Source organism: Felis catus, chromosome C2 (assembly GCF_018350175.1).
Source record: "Felis catus isolate Fca126 chromosome C2, F.catus_Fca126_mat1.0, whole genome shotgun sequence".
NCBI classification, from domain to species: Eukaryota; Metazoa; Chordata; class Mammalia; order Carnivora; family Felidae; genus Felis; species Felis catus.
This window is the reverse complement of record NC_058376.1, coordinates 128,979,885-128,991,953: the sequence shown is the minus strand read 5'-3', so window position 1 is coordinate 128,991,953 and position 12,069 is coordinate 128,979,885.

Below are 12,069 nucleotides of genomic sequence, written 5' to 3'. Positions count from 1 at the left end.
CCTGTTAGAATTCCTGACCCACAGACTATATGAGCATATTAAAGTGGCAATTGCTTTATTCCACTAAGTTGTATGAATTGCTATACTACAAGAGCAAATAGAACACTAAACTAACATATAATAGATTCTGTGGACTATTATACACCCTTACAAAAAATTCCTCTTTTATTGATTCAGTTAGCCAGATTTGGTTGCTGTTGTTGCAATCAAGAATCTTCATGGTGGACTGGGGCGGGGGGGAGGTGTGGGCGGTGGCTCTGTCAGTTAAGCATACAACTTCAGCTCAGGTCATAATCTCACAGTTTGTGGGTTCGAGCCCCACATCAGGCTCCACACTATCATTGCCTGGGATTCCCTCTCTCCCTCTCTCTCTGCCCCTCCTCACCCCTCTCTCCCTCAAAATAAATAAATAAACCTAAAATAAAAAAGAACCAGGACACCTGGGTGGCTCAGTCGGTTGAGTGTCCGACTTCAGCTCAGGTCACGATCTCACGGTTCGTGAGTTCGAGCCCCGCGTAAGGCTCTGGGCTGATGGCTCAGAGCCTGGAGCCTGCTTCCGATTCTGTGTCTCCCTCTCTCTCTGCCCCTCCCCCATTCATGCTCTGTCTCTCTCTGTCTCAAAAATAAATAAACATTAAAAAAAATTAAAAAAAAAAAAAAGAATCTTTATTGGTGGATATACAATGAAACACTCCACAAAGCTTAAACTGATGTAGCTCTATGTTAACTGTCCCAGAAAGATGTTCACACTGTAGTTTTAATGAAAATGGCAGGTTCTAAAACAGGTACAGACTAGTTCTATTTTTGTAAAATAAAACTATTTTTGCATAGAATTCTAGGATGCTATGTACTAAAATTATACAGTATTGTGTTTAGGTATTGGAAATACAGGGAGTATTTTCTTGTGCTTATCTGTATATTCTAATTTCTTATTAGTGAATATCATTACACAGTTACTTGCATAATTTTTTTAATTAAAAAACATTTTAAAAAATAAAGCCAACATTATAGATCAAGGAATTTGAGAGTGGTTGGCACACCTCTCCACCTCTCGGGATTTTGTACATTTTCCAGTGAGAAACCCAAAAGTAAAATCTTTAGGGAGTGTGATAGCCCCTAATAATTCCTCCTCTCCCTATAAACATATGCTGTTTCTCACATCAAGAAGTAGTGTTTGGGCATTTGACTGGCTCAGTAGAGCATGCAACTCTTGAACTAGAGTCATGAGTTCAAGCCCCATGTTGGGCATAGAGATTACTTAAAAAAAAAAAAAATAGGGGCACTGGGTGGCTCAGTCGGTTAAGCATGCAACTTCTGCTCAGGTCATGATCTCTCGGTTGGTGAGTTCAAGCTCCGCATCAGGCTCTGTGCTCCAGAGCCTGGAGCCTGCTTTGGATTCTGTGTCTTCCTCTCTTTCTGCCCCTTACTGCTCACTCTCTCTCTCTCTCAAAAATACACATTAAAAGATTAAAAAATATATTTTTAAGTAGTGTTTAGTTCCCCTTTTCTTAAGTCTAGGCTGTTCTTGTGACTCATTTGGCCAATAGAATACAGCATGTTTGAGGATATCTGATCTCAAGCATTAGGAGGACTGGTAGCTTCCATTTCCTTCCTCTTACATGCTTGTTCTTGGGACATTCTCTTAGAACCTAGCACAAGCCCTGTGGAGGAGAACCAAGACTCTCCTGTTGGTAGCCTCAGCTGAGCCCCTAGCTAATAGCCAGCACCAACTGCCAGCCGTGTGAATGAGTCATTTGGAAATCTAGCCCAACTAAGCCCCAGGTGACTTCAGCTCCAACCAACAACCTATGGGACAGAAGAACCACCCAGCTGAGCCCTGTTAACCCACAGACTCATAAGAGGTACTAAAATGGTGATTGCTTTAAGCCACTGACTTTTGGGATAATGTAGTAGCTAGTTTCCAAGATGGCTCCAATGATCCCCACCCTCTGATGTTCACACCCTTTATAGTCACTTTGTACATTGTACCAGGGCTTGTCTGTGTGACAAACAGAATATAGCAGAAGTGATGGGTGTTATGTGACTTCCAAGATTAGATTATAAAAGATCTTGTTGTTTCTGTCTTAGTCACTCTCTCAGATCACTCTTCATGTTGTGAGCAGCCCCAGGGAAAGAAATCTACATAAGGTGACCAACTCGTCACCAGGTTGCCCAGGACTTTCCTGGTTTTAGACTGAGAGTCTCATTCTGAAACCCCCTCAGTCCTGAGCAAACCAGGATGGTTGGTCACCCTACACTCCTGATAAGGCACTGAGGCCTTTGGACAACAGTGAGCTAGAAACTGAAGTCTCCTACCGCAGCTGCATGTGATGTGCCGTCTTGGAAACAGATCGTCCAGCCCCAGTCAAGCCATCAAATGACCACAGCCCCAGCTGACCACTTGACCACAACTTTGTAAAAGACCCTGATCCAGAACCACCAGGCAAGTTGATCCCAAATTCCTGATGCCCCAGAAACTATATAAGATAATAAGTATTTGTTATTTTAAGGTGCTAAATTTGGGGCAATTTGTTAAACACCAATAGATAATTTAAACAGGCGGCCTATTACACCCAAATAGGTAACAGAAACAGGGAGCATGTTCATATTCTCCACCCTGTTTGAAATAGCCATGATAATCTTTCTGTTTGGGGACTTCCTTTACCTTCCTGAAAATCAACCTGAGGGAATTTTGCTTCTAGAGTTCCTGAAGAGCAGTGCTGCGCATGGCCCCTGCTTGCTGTTGGGGAGCTCAGTTCAATTCTAATTATCTTCCAAGCTTTAACAATGAATCTCTTGGGCTCCCAAGGTCCTCCCAACTCTCCATTTCCAAATGCTCTTGAGGCCATCATGATTTCCCAAAAGGCCTGAGATGCTTACCCAGGCTGCTTAAACAGCCTTCTATACTGGAAAGTATCCCCTGATCTCTGACAACATGAATGTCTGCATGCAGAAAACAATGCATGGGATGCATATGTCTGCAGAACATGCAGATGGTTTTATGAGGGTCTGGGAGACTTGACCTACGTTTTTTTCCAACCAGCACCAAGGTATTTGAGATTTTACCTTTTAACTTACTTAGGAAGGCTAGTTTATTCACAAGCACCTTCTTCTGGACGGGTTTTGAAGACATCACGTTAGTCCAGGGGAGCACAACAGGAGGGTGGGCACCTTAAAAGCCTCTCTTGGCTCCTCCTTCAGTCTAGTATGGTTTACACTGACTCTGTCTACAGGCAGGCTTTGGGCTCCACACATGCAGGGCACCCAGCGCATCTGGGCAGGCTACTGTGTGCACCCAGAGACCCAAAGACACCTGGAAGATAGATACAGATACAAGAAACACGTGCAAGCCATTAGTTTCCTGGAGCTGCCATAACAAAGTACCACAAACTGGGTGGCTTAAAATATCAGAAAACTATTCTTTTAGAGTTCTGGAGCCAAAAGTCCAAAATTAACGTGTCAGCAGGTTTGCTACCTTCTGGGGCTGTGAGGGAGAATCTGTTCCACGCCTCTTTTAGATTGTGGTGGTTCGCTGTCCATCTCTGGCATCACCCCAATTTCCTGTTCACATGGCATGCTCCCTGTGTGTCCCTCTGTTTGCCCAAATCTCCCATCCTAATTGACCTCATCTTAACCTCATCATCTGTAAAAACCCCACTTCCAAATAAGGTCCTATTCACAGGTACTGGGAGTTAGGACTCCATCTTTGGGGAGAACACAGTTCAAACCATAACACCGAGCATTTAATAAAAACAGGAAATATCCATGAAATGCCAGGCATTTGCTATGATAGGCATTTTATACACATTATTCTTAATCCTCACAAAGATTTCCTAATTTTATAGCTATAGGAACGGGATCGGAAAGGTAACAGTGCTTATCTTAACTCATATAGCTAGAAAATGTAGGGTTCTGAAATCAGATAGCCTGGCTTCACCACTTACCTGGGAGGGAGGCCTTGGACAAGTTATTTAACCTCTCTGTACCTGTTTCTTTATTTGTAAAGTGAGGGTGATAATAATCATGCCTCCATCTATGCTGAGTTGTTGCAAAATCTTTAAAAGACAATGCACAGTCTGACACATAATAATTACTGAACTCACGTAGCTGTTATTATAAGTAGTAGAGTCAAGATTTAAATCCACATCTCCTTAGCTCTGATACCTTCATTCTCTCTCATCTATGATCCAGCATAATGAGGTGCCAGGCACTTTGGCATCCATGATCTCACTGAATCCTCACGATCCCTGGGAAGTCAATATTTCTGGATATATTTTATGGATGAGGGAACTGAAATACAGAGAGATGAGGTGACCTGACAAAGGTCACCTAGCAAATAAGACACTCTGATCTAGCTCTGCTGACTGTAGTATTTTTCCACTATGTTACCCATCATCCCATTGCACAGATACAAGGTGGTGGAACACTCTCCTCTACCGTAGTTTGCTAATAATCTCTGGGTCTAAGGTAGTCAACCAAGTTGATGAGGTCAGTCAGTGGCTCACCCCAAGGCTGTAACAGTCAGCTCCTGCCAGTTCAGAAAGCTCAGCGCAGAAGGTATGCTATTTTTTCTTGAGAAAATCCTTCAGAAGGAAGAACTCTTTCTCACACACACACAAGCACACACACCTGCACACACATGCATGCACACACAAACATACAGAATGCTTACACAAGGACACACCCCTGGAACAAAGTCACTAACAGTTGAAAGGGAATGGGCCATAGAAGAAGACGTCTCAGTTAGAAAGCCTAAAAAGTAAGAACCAGCTGCTAGGCCCAATCCAAAATTCCCTGGCAAACTAGGGTCGAGAAGATTCCAAAAGGCAAAAATAAATTCCAGGGGCGCTTGAGTGGTTCAGTTGATTAAGCGTCCAACTTCAGCGCAGGTTATGATCTTGTAGTTTATGAGTTCAAGCCCCGTGTTGGGCTCTGTGTTGACAGCTCAGAGCCTGGAGCTTGCTTCGGATTCTGTGTCTCCCTCTCTCTCTCTCCCCTTCCCCTGCTCATGCTCTGTCTCTCTCTGTCTCTCAAAAATAAATGTTAATTTTTTTTTTAGTAAAATAAAATAAAAACCAAAAAAACCATGCAAACACCTCAGAGATAAACTCCCTCAGACTTCTCTGCCAGGATGGAAAGAGAGACAAAGCAGCTAGGTTCTCTGGCCTGGACTTTCTCAGATCTTTGTACCACCACCTCTGTCCAGCTGCTCTTGCACACCACAGCTCAGCCCTACAAACACCTAAGGAGAGTGGCCATGGGATAATGGCCACCCGTAGGCCTCCTCTGGCCCATAGACAAGTTTTATTTAGCCTGCACACAGTTTTTAAGTTAGTTGTTAACATTTCGGGGTTTTTTTAATGTCTGTTTATTTTTGAGTGAGAGACAGAGCACGAGCAGGGGAGGCGCAGAGAGAGAGGGAGACACAGAATCCGAAGCAGGCTTCAGGCTCTCAGCTGTCAGCACAGAGCCCGATGCAGGGCTTGAACTCATGAGCTGTGAGATCATGACCTGAGCAGAGGTCAGATGCTTAACCAACTAAGCCACCCAGGCACCCCAGTTGTTAATATTTTAAAAGAGAGACATTTCACATAATAATTCTTGGTTTTTGCGCCTTGGGAAAATCAAAAGTTCTGGCCAAGTGGCTCTGTATCTGAGAGGCAACTGTGAGCCAAAGCTGAGTGGTGGCTGCCTCCAGGTTCATTATTTTTATACCTAGACCACTTGACTCATTTATCTTCCTTGCCTGACCCCTCTAGGAATGTAAGTTTTTCACTCAGGCCAACTGAGACCTCCCCTCTGCTAGCAAATAAAATAGCACCTCACCTGCCCTGGCATTCAAAAGTCCTTCAGAGCATGGCTCATTCAGACTTAACACCTGTGACTATACTTCATTCCAAATGTATCTACTCCTTCGTGTCCAAATGAGTCCCTTGTCTTCCCACACTGGTACCTTTGCTAGTGCTTTTTTATTTCCTCTAAGATGCATTTCATTCCAACTTGGCCAGAACTCTCCCACACTCACTGAGGTCCGTATGAAGGCCTTCTCAGAACCTCCCAAGCGGACGTGAGCTTTCTTTCATTTGATGCTCCAAAGCACCTTGTCATTTTGAAGTACTAGCTCCAGACTCTCAGGGCTTCACACATTTGCATATTATAATTATTCTCCCTGTGATTCATTCCCCCTCAGCCAGTAGTTCCAGTGGAGCCCAGCCTTGCAGTCGACTTCACCATAGCATTAGTGTGAATAAGGACACTATCTTAACCCTTCAGACCAGCCTGGTCACCAGAAGAATACCACTGAACTAATCCCTCAGTTCATGCCACCTGGAACAGAAGAATTGCCTGACTGAGACCTGCACACATCTTTGACTTTTGTGACAATTGTGAGATAGAGCGAAAGGGTTGTTGTTTAAGCCACTAAGTGTTAGGCCAGTTTGTTACACAGCAGTAGGTAACTGAGACAGTTGGGAATCTTGCTATTGATTTTCTTCACGTCTTTTTATGAAACTAAAAATATATACATACACACACAACTTAGAGATGGGGAAGAGAACTAGTATTTATGAAGCTCCTAATTTGATTTCTGTCTGACACTTTTAAATGCATTACCTCATCTAATACTCAAGACAATCCAGCTTATATTATTTATGCTTAAAAAAAAGAAGAGGGGCACCTGGGTGGCTCAGTCCTTTCAGTGTCTAACTCTTGATTTCCGCTCAGGTCATGATCCCAGGATTGTGGAATCAGGCCCTGTGTTTGGCTCCACACTGAGCATGGAACCTGCTTAGGATTCTCTCTCTTCCTCTGACCCTCTCCCTCACTCACTCTCTAAAAATAAAATTAAAAAAAATTTAAAAAATTAAAATTAAAATAAAAAGAAGAAGAAACCAACCAAAGCCTAGAGAAGTTCAGTAACTTGCAAATGATCACATAAGTCCTGAGTGGGGGAAATGGGAATTGAATGCCTAGTCTGCTCTATCCAGCTACAAAATCCTTGTTTTTGTCACCACCTCACATCTCCACACCACTTCTCTGGGCTCAGATAGTGGTCTACACTCCTCTTAACCTGACACCATATGTGGTCTCTTCATGCTGCCGCAAAGCCTTCGGAACCTTCCTCTTAAACGACCATACATTATTCCAATTATAGTTTACATACCATTCCCCTCCTGTGGAGCATTTACATTCCTTCCAAATCTTTTTGCCATTAAAAGAATTCTGACAGTTGCATTCTGCTACAAAGAATAGGAATTCCGAGGGCGGGGTGAGCCTTTCTTGGGTTTCTTTGGTATTACCAGGAATCTCATCAACGTGACTCTTCCAGCCCTCTTCCCACCCACCCTCTGAGCCCTGACTGCCTTAGTGAACCCCCTCACGTCAAGCTGTGGCCTAAGGAGAGTGTTCCAGGTGGAGCAGAGGAGGGGAGAAAAACAATCCCCTTGAAACTCGCACCCATTTGGCCCAGATGAGTTCATCACCTTTTATCAGTGTTATGCAGACCTCATTAATCTTAAATCGCTTTGACGGCTGGAAAAATGAAGACTGTGTCAGGATTCTTGTTGATTTTGAAAAGATTATACACATCCTGTTATTTCTAAAGGGCCAGGTGAAAGATTTTTAAATCCTGTTAAGAATTTTAGCCTATATCCTGAGAGAGTAGGTAGACATTAAATGGTTTTAAATACAGGAGTGATGACCTAATCTGATTTTTTTTTTTTTTTTTTTTTTTTTTTGACTAGAAAGAACACCCTGGTTTGGAGGATAATGACAGGATTTAGTGATTGAGAGGACAGAGGGTGGAGGCTAAGGGAGGACTCCAGCAAGACCCTAGGATTCTGCCCAGGACAGCTGGGTGGGTAGGATGAGAAGCAGTAAGGGAATAACAGCACAGTAGTTCCCTTTGGGACCAGGTGAGCTAGGGGCGCCTAGGGCAGCGCCTGGGACAAGCCTACTTCCGCAGGGACCAGGGACACAGGCCTGGGAGAGAGGGCCCCCTAGGCCAGGAGTGAGAGGGATGTGGAGGGCCACGGGCAGGCCCTGCTGGAGAACTGCGGACCCTGGCGAAGGCCCTGAGGCCTCAGCAACCCATGAGGCTGCTAACCCTTTCCTTCCCAGGAATGGAGTCCTGAACTACTCCATCTTAAGGGACTGTTTGAGCCAGTCACCGTGTCCCTGGAGGTTTTCAGGTCGAAGATTCCCACTGATTTTATACTTAGGAGAAAGCACTACCCCCCAGGAAGTAGCCCCAGGAAGAAAATCCCCTTGTTTCTGACCTCCCAAAGATCTGCAGCCAGCCAGACACAAATGCCAAGGTGACCTGCACAGGCTTGGATCCGTGCTTTAAGAGGAGCAAAGACAGGCTGCTGGGGAGAGGCAGTTTCACCCCACCTGGGCATCTGGGAGCATGAAGACGGGATGGGTTTTCCTCTGAGCCGTAAAAGAACAGGTTGACTTCCTCAGGTGAGTAGGAGGGGATAGAACGCTCTAGGAAGAGGGACCGGCCGTGCAAAGATCCAAAGAGGGGGAAATACAGGACAGGCTGGAGCTGAGGGAGCTTTGCATGACTTTTCTTAGATGCAAGGGGATGAAACTGTTTCTACTACTCAGACTCACAAGTCTGTGACGTTCTGGGGCAACAATCTAACCATGGCCCCGAAAGCTTCTTCGTCATTAGTGGCTGAGACAGAAATTTCCTGTGACGTCATCTGGGAAAATTGCTAGGAAGCTCAGTCCCTAACTTGCCCTGGCCTGACCTCTAAAAAGCAACTTTCCAGAGCCTGTGGATGTGCATTTTTTGAACTAGCCTCATCTCTCCCTGCCTCTTCCTTTCCTACCTGTATTTTTCCTTTTGCCTTCTTTCTATTTAAACCTTTAGAGGAAGAGATAAGCTATGTAAAAATAAGCCTATAAAACACTCAACCTACCGTCTTTCAAAAGAAAGCCAGTGTCCACCAAATCTACAGAGGGGTCAGTGGTGCGGCGGGTCTCATGGATGGAGCTAGATGGAGGCCAGGTAGGCAGGGTCCAGGGAGGAAGTACAGGAAAGAGCAGGCCTGGGCAGAGGACTCTGGGGACAGCAACTGAAAGCACAGAAAATCCTGGGGGACCCCGGAAGGTTATTAGTCCAGCTACATACTTAGAGTCAGCTTCAAATGAGGCTGGTCAGGCAACCCCAGGTCATTTTGTCCCAAATGTCATATTCAAGAGTTAAGAGAAGAGGGGTGCCTGGGTGGCTCAGTCAATTGGTTAAGCATCTGACTTTGGCTCAGGTCATGATCTTAACAGTTTTGAGCCCCACTTCTCTCTTTCTCCCTCTCTCTGCCCCCTCGCTCACTTGTGCCCCCTCTCTCTAAGGAAGAAAAAAAAGAAAGATCGAAGAGGGGATTTTCAGGCTTCATATTTTCTACCCCCGTCCCCCCCCCACCACCAGTGAGGTTCCCTTTTGTGTGGGGTATCCTGGGAGATGTGAAGGGCCCAGGGATGTGGAAATCGGGTGGGGAGATTATGACAAGCACTCTTGAACAACTTCAGATTTGCTGCAGTTTGGCGGGGACAGCAGCGGTAAGTTGGGCTCTGAGCTGCTTTGCCATGGGTGTGGGGGTCAAGAGGAGGAAGAGACACCACACCCTTAGGAGTCTTTAATTAACTTGGCCATTTTTGCTGAGAACTTACAGGTGGAATTCTTCTCCGTGGAGCTGTGTTTGGCAGCAGGCTCAATATATAACATGTAATCGTTACATAAATCTATAGTTGTTTACAAATACACGACATGGTATTTGCTCCTCCAGGGCCAAGACCCACAGATGCCGGTAAGGAGATTTGCCAGCAACAAGGGGAAAGCCCCAGGCAGCCTCACAAAAGTTTTCCAGTTTCTAACCTTCCAGCATTCCTCAGGGAGGGCCTCTTAGCTCATGGACCGGTCCCCCGGGGGCCAGTGGGGAGGGACTATTGGGGCGGCAGATGGCAGAATCATACCATCTAGGACTAAGTCCGTGCAGGAGGTTGGGTCATCGTCATCGAATGCTTTCTTCCTCTGTGTAATCATTTGACAGGAGGCTAATCAGTGCTCACCTGAGGAGACCCCTAGCTCAACCTTCAAACCCCGGACGGGGGAGTCCTAGGCCGGAAAGTCCTGCTCTGCTTGCGCTGAGTGGGAGAGGGACTCCCCAGCTCAAAAGACTGAGTGGGACAGCAGGTAGCAGGACAGCAGATGTGCTCGGTCTGTCACTAGGCAGACAGGGTACTTTGTTACGGCTATTTTGATCCAGACATCTTGAGGGCACAGAGAGTTTAGCATGAGTGAAAACTATATGATCAGGGGCGCCTGGATGGCTCAGTCAGTTAAGCATTCATTCTCGATTTCGGCTCAGGTCATGATCCCAGGGTCGTGAGATCAAGCCTGCTGTTGGGCTCCACACTGAGCATGCTTGGGATTCTCATTCTCTCTCTCTCTCTCTCTGTCTCTCTCTCTCTCTCCCCAGCTCATGCTTGTGCTCATGCTCTCGCAAAATAAATAAACATTTTTTTCAAAAACCTACATAATCATATTTGAGAGAAGATGCCAAAATACTAAGTGATTTCATACATAGTAACTGCAAACATGAAGCATGAAACTATTTTTAACAGCCAACAAATGTTCAGTGATTGTCTACTCTGGGGATGGCACTCTGTAGGCATAGCACCGAAGACCCAGTAATGAAGAAGAAGCAGGGTCAAAGAGGACAGATAAAAGGAACAGTCAGCAAACACCCCCATATAACTCTAATTCATGATACATGCCTTAGCAATAACATGAGCACTCTTTTTTTTAATGTTTATTTATTTATGACAGAGAGAGACAGAGAGAGACAGAGCACAAGTAGGGGAGGGGCAGAGAGAGAAGTTGACAGAATCGGAAGCAGGCTCCAGACTCCGAGCTGTCAGCACAGAGCCCAACATGGGGCTTGAACTCACAAACTGTGATGGTGACCTGAGCCAAAGTCAGATGCTTAACCGACTGAAACACCCAGGCTCCCCAACGCGAACACTCTTAGTAACAACAATACCTAACATTCATTGGGCTGACAATTCCAGGCACTGAGCTGAGTGGTCTTCAATTCGTCCCATCATACAGTCCTCACACAACTCCACAGGCAGGTGTATTTATCAGCCCCCTTACAGATGAAAACACCTAAGGTGCAGAGGAGTTAAGAGACTTGCTAGGTAGGAAGAGGCGGAGCTGCTACTTGAACCCAGGTCTGACTCCAGAAAGTAGGCCCTTGACCCTGAAGTAAAGAGCAGGAAGAGGAAGTAAAGATCTTGCCTTCAGCACGGGGGAGATCTCTTTGCACTCCCTGTACCCTCACCCTTTCCTTGCCCTTTTTAGCCCAAGTAGGAATGACAATTCCATTGACCTACTGGCCTGGTAACCAGGGCCAGACAATTTCACATCTACTTGTTGGGTCATGAAATAGGATCAGGAACGGAGTTAGGGTCAGAAATAGGATGATCGTGCCTTGCGAACATAATTATATCCCTTGCACTCTGTGATCAAAATGAGTCAGAAGGTTTTGCTTAATGTCAGAGTCACTTGACTGGCTCTCAAAGAGGTCACCCAGGGTAGTTTTACCTTGATGAATTTTCCACAGAGCTGAACCTGCTTCACAGCCAAGTCGGTGCTCTGAGGTTCAGCTGCCTGGAGAAGCCTGACTCCCAGTAATCCAACACATAGGAGGCTGAAGTATATAACCAGATACTCACGTATTCATTAACAGTTGGTATTAGTCCTTCAATAGCTGGAATGCTCCTCCCTCAACTGGAGCACCCTTTTCTCAATATCAGCAATCAGAAAGCCAAATCACCCATCAGCTGGCTGGTTACCGAGTGTATCCCAAGAGTTGGCCTAGGCAGATTTCTTTCAAATCAGGGTGGGGCTTAGTGAGTCATCTTTACTTCACAGCAGGGCACATCTGTATGAGCTCCGGTTTCATTTGCTCTTTCCTGGACAGTGGTGGATAATAAGTGTCAGCTCTGGCCTCTGGGCTTTACCCTACCTCTTTTTGCTTTCTCTTCTCCAGCCTTCTCTCT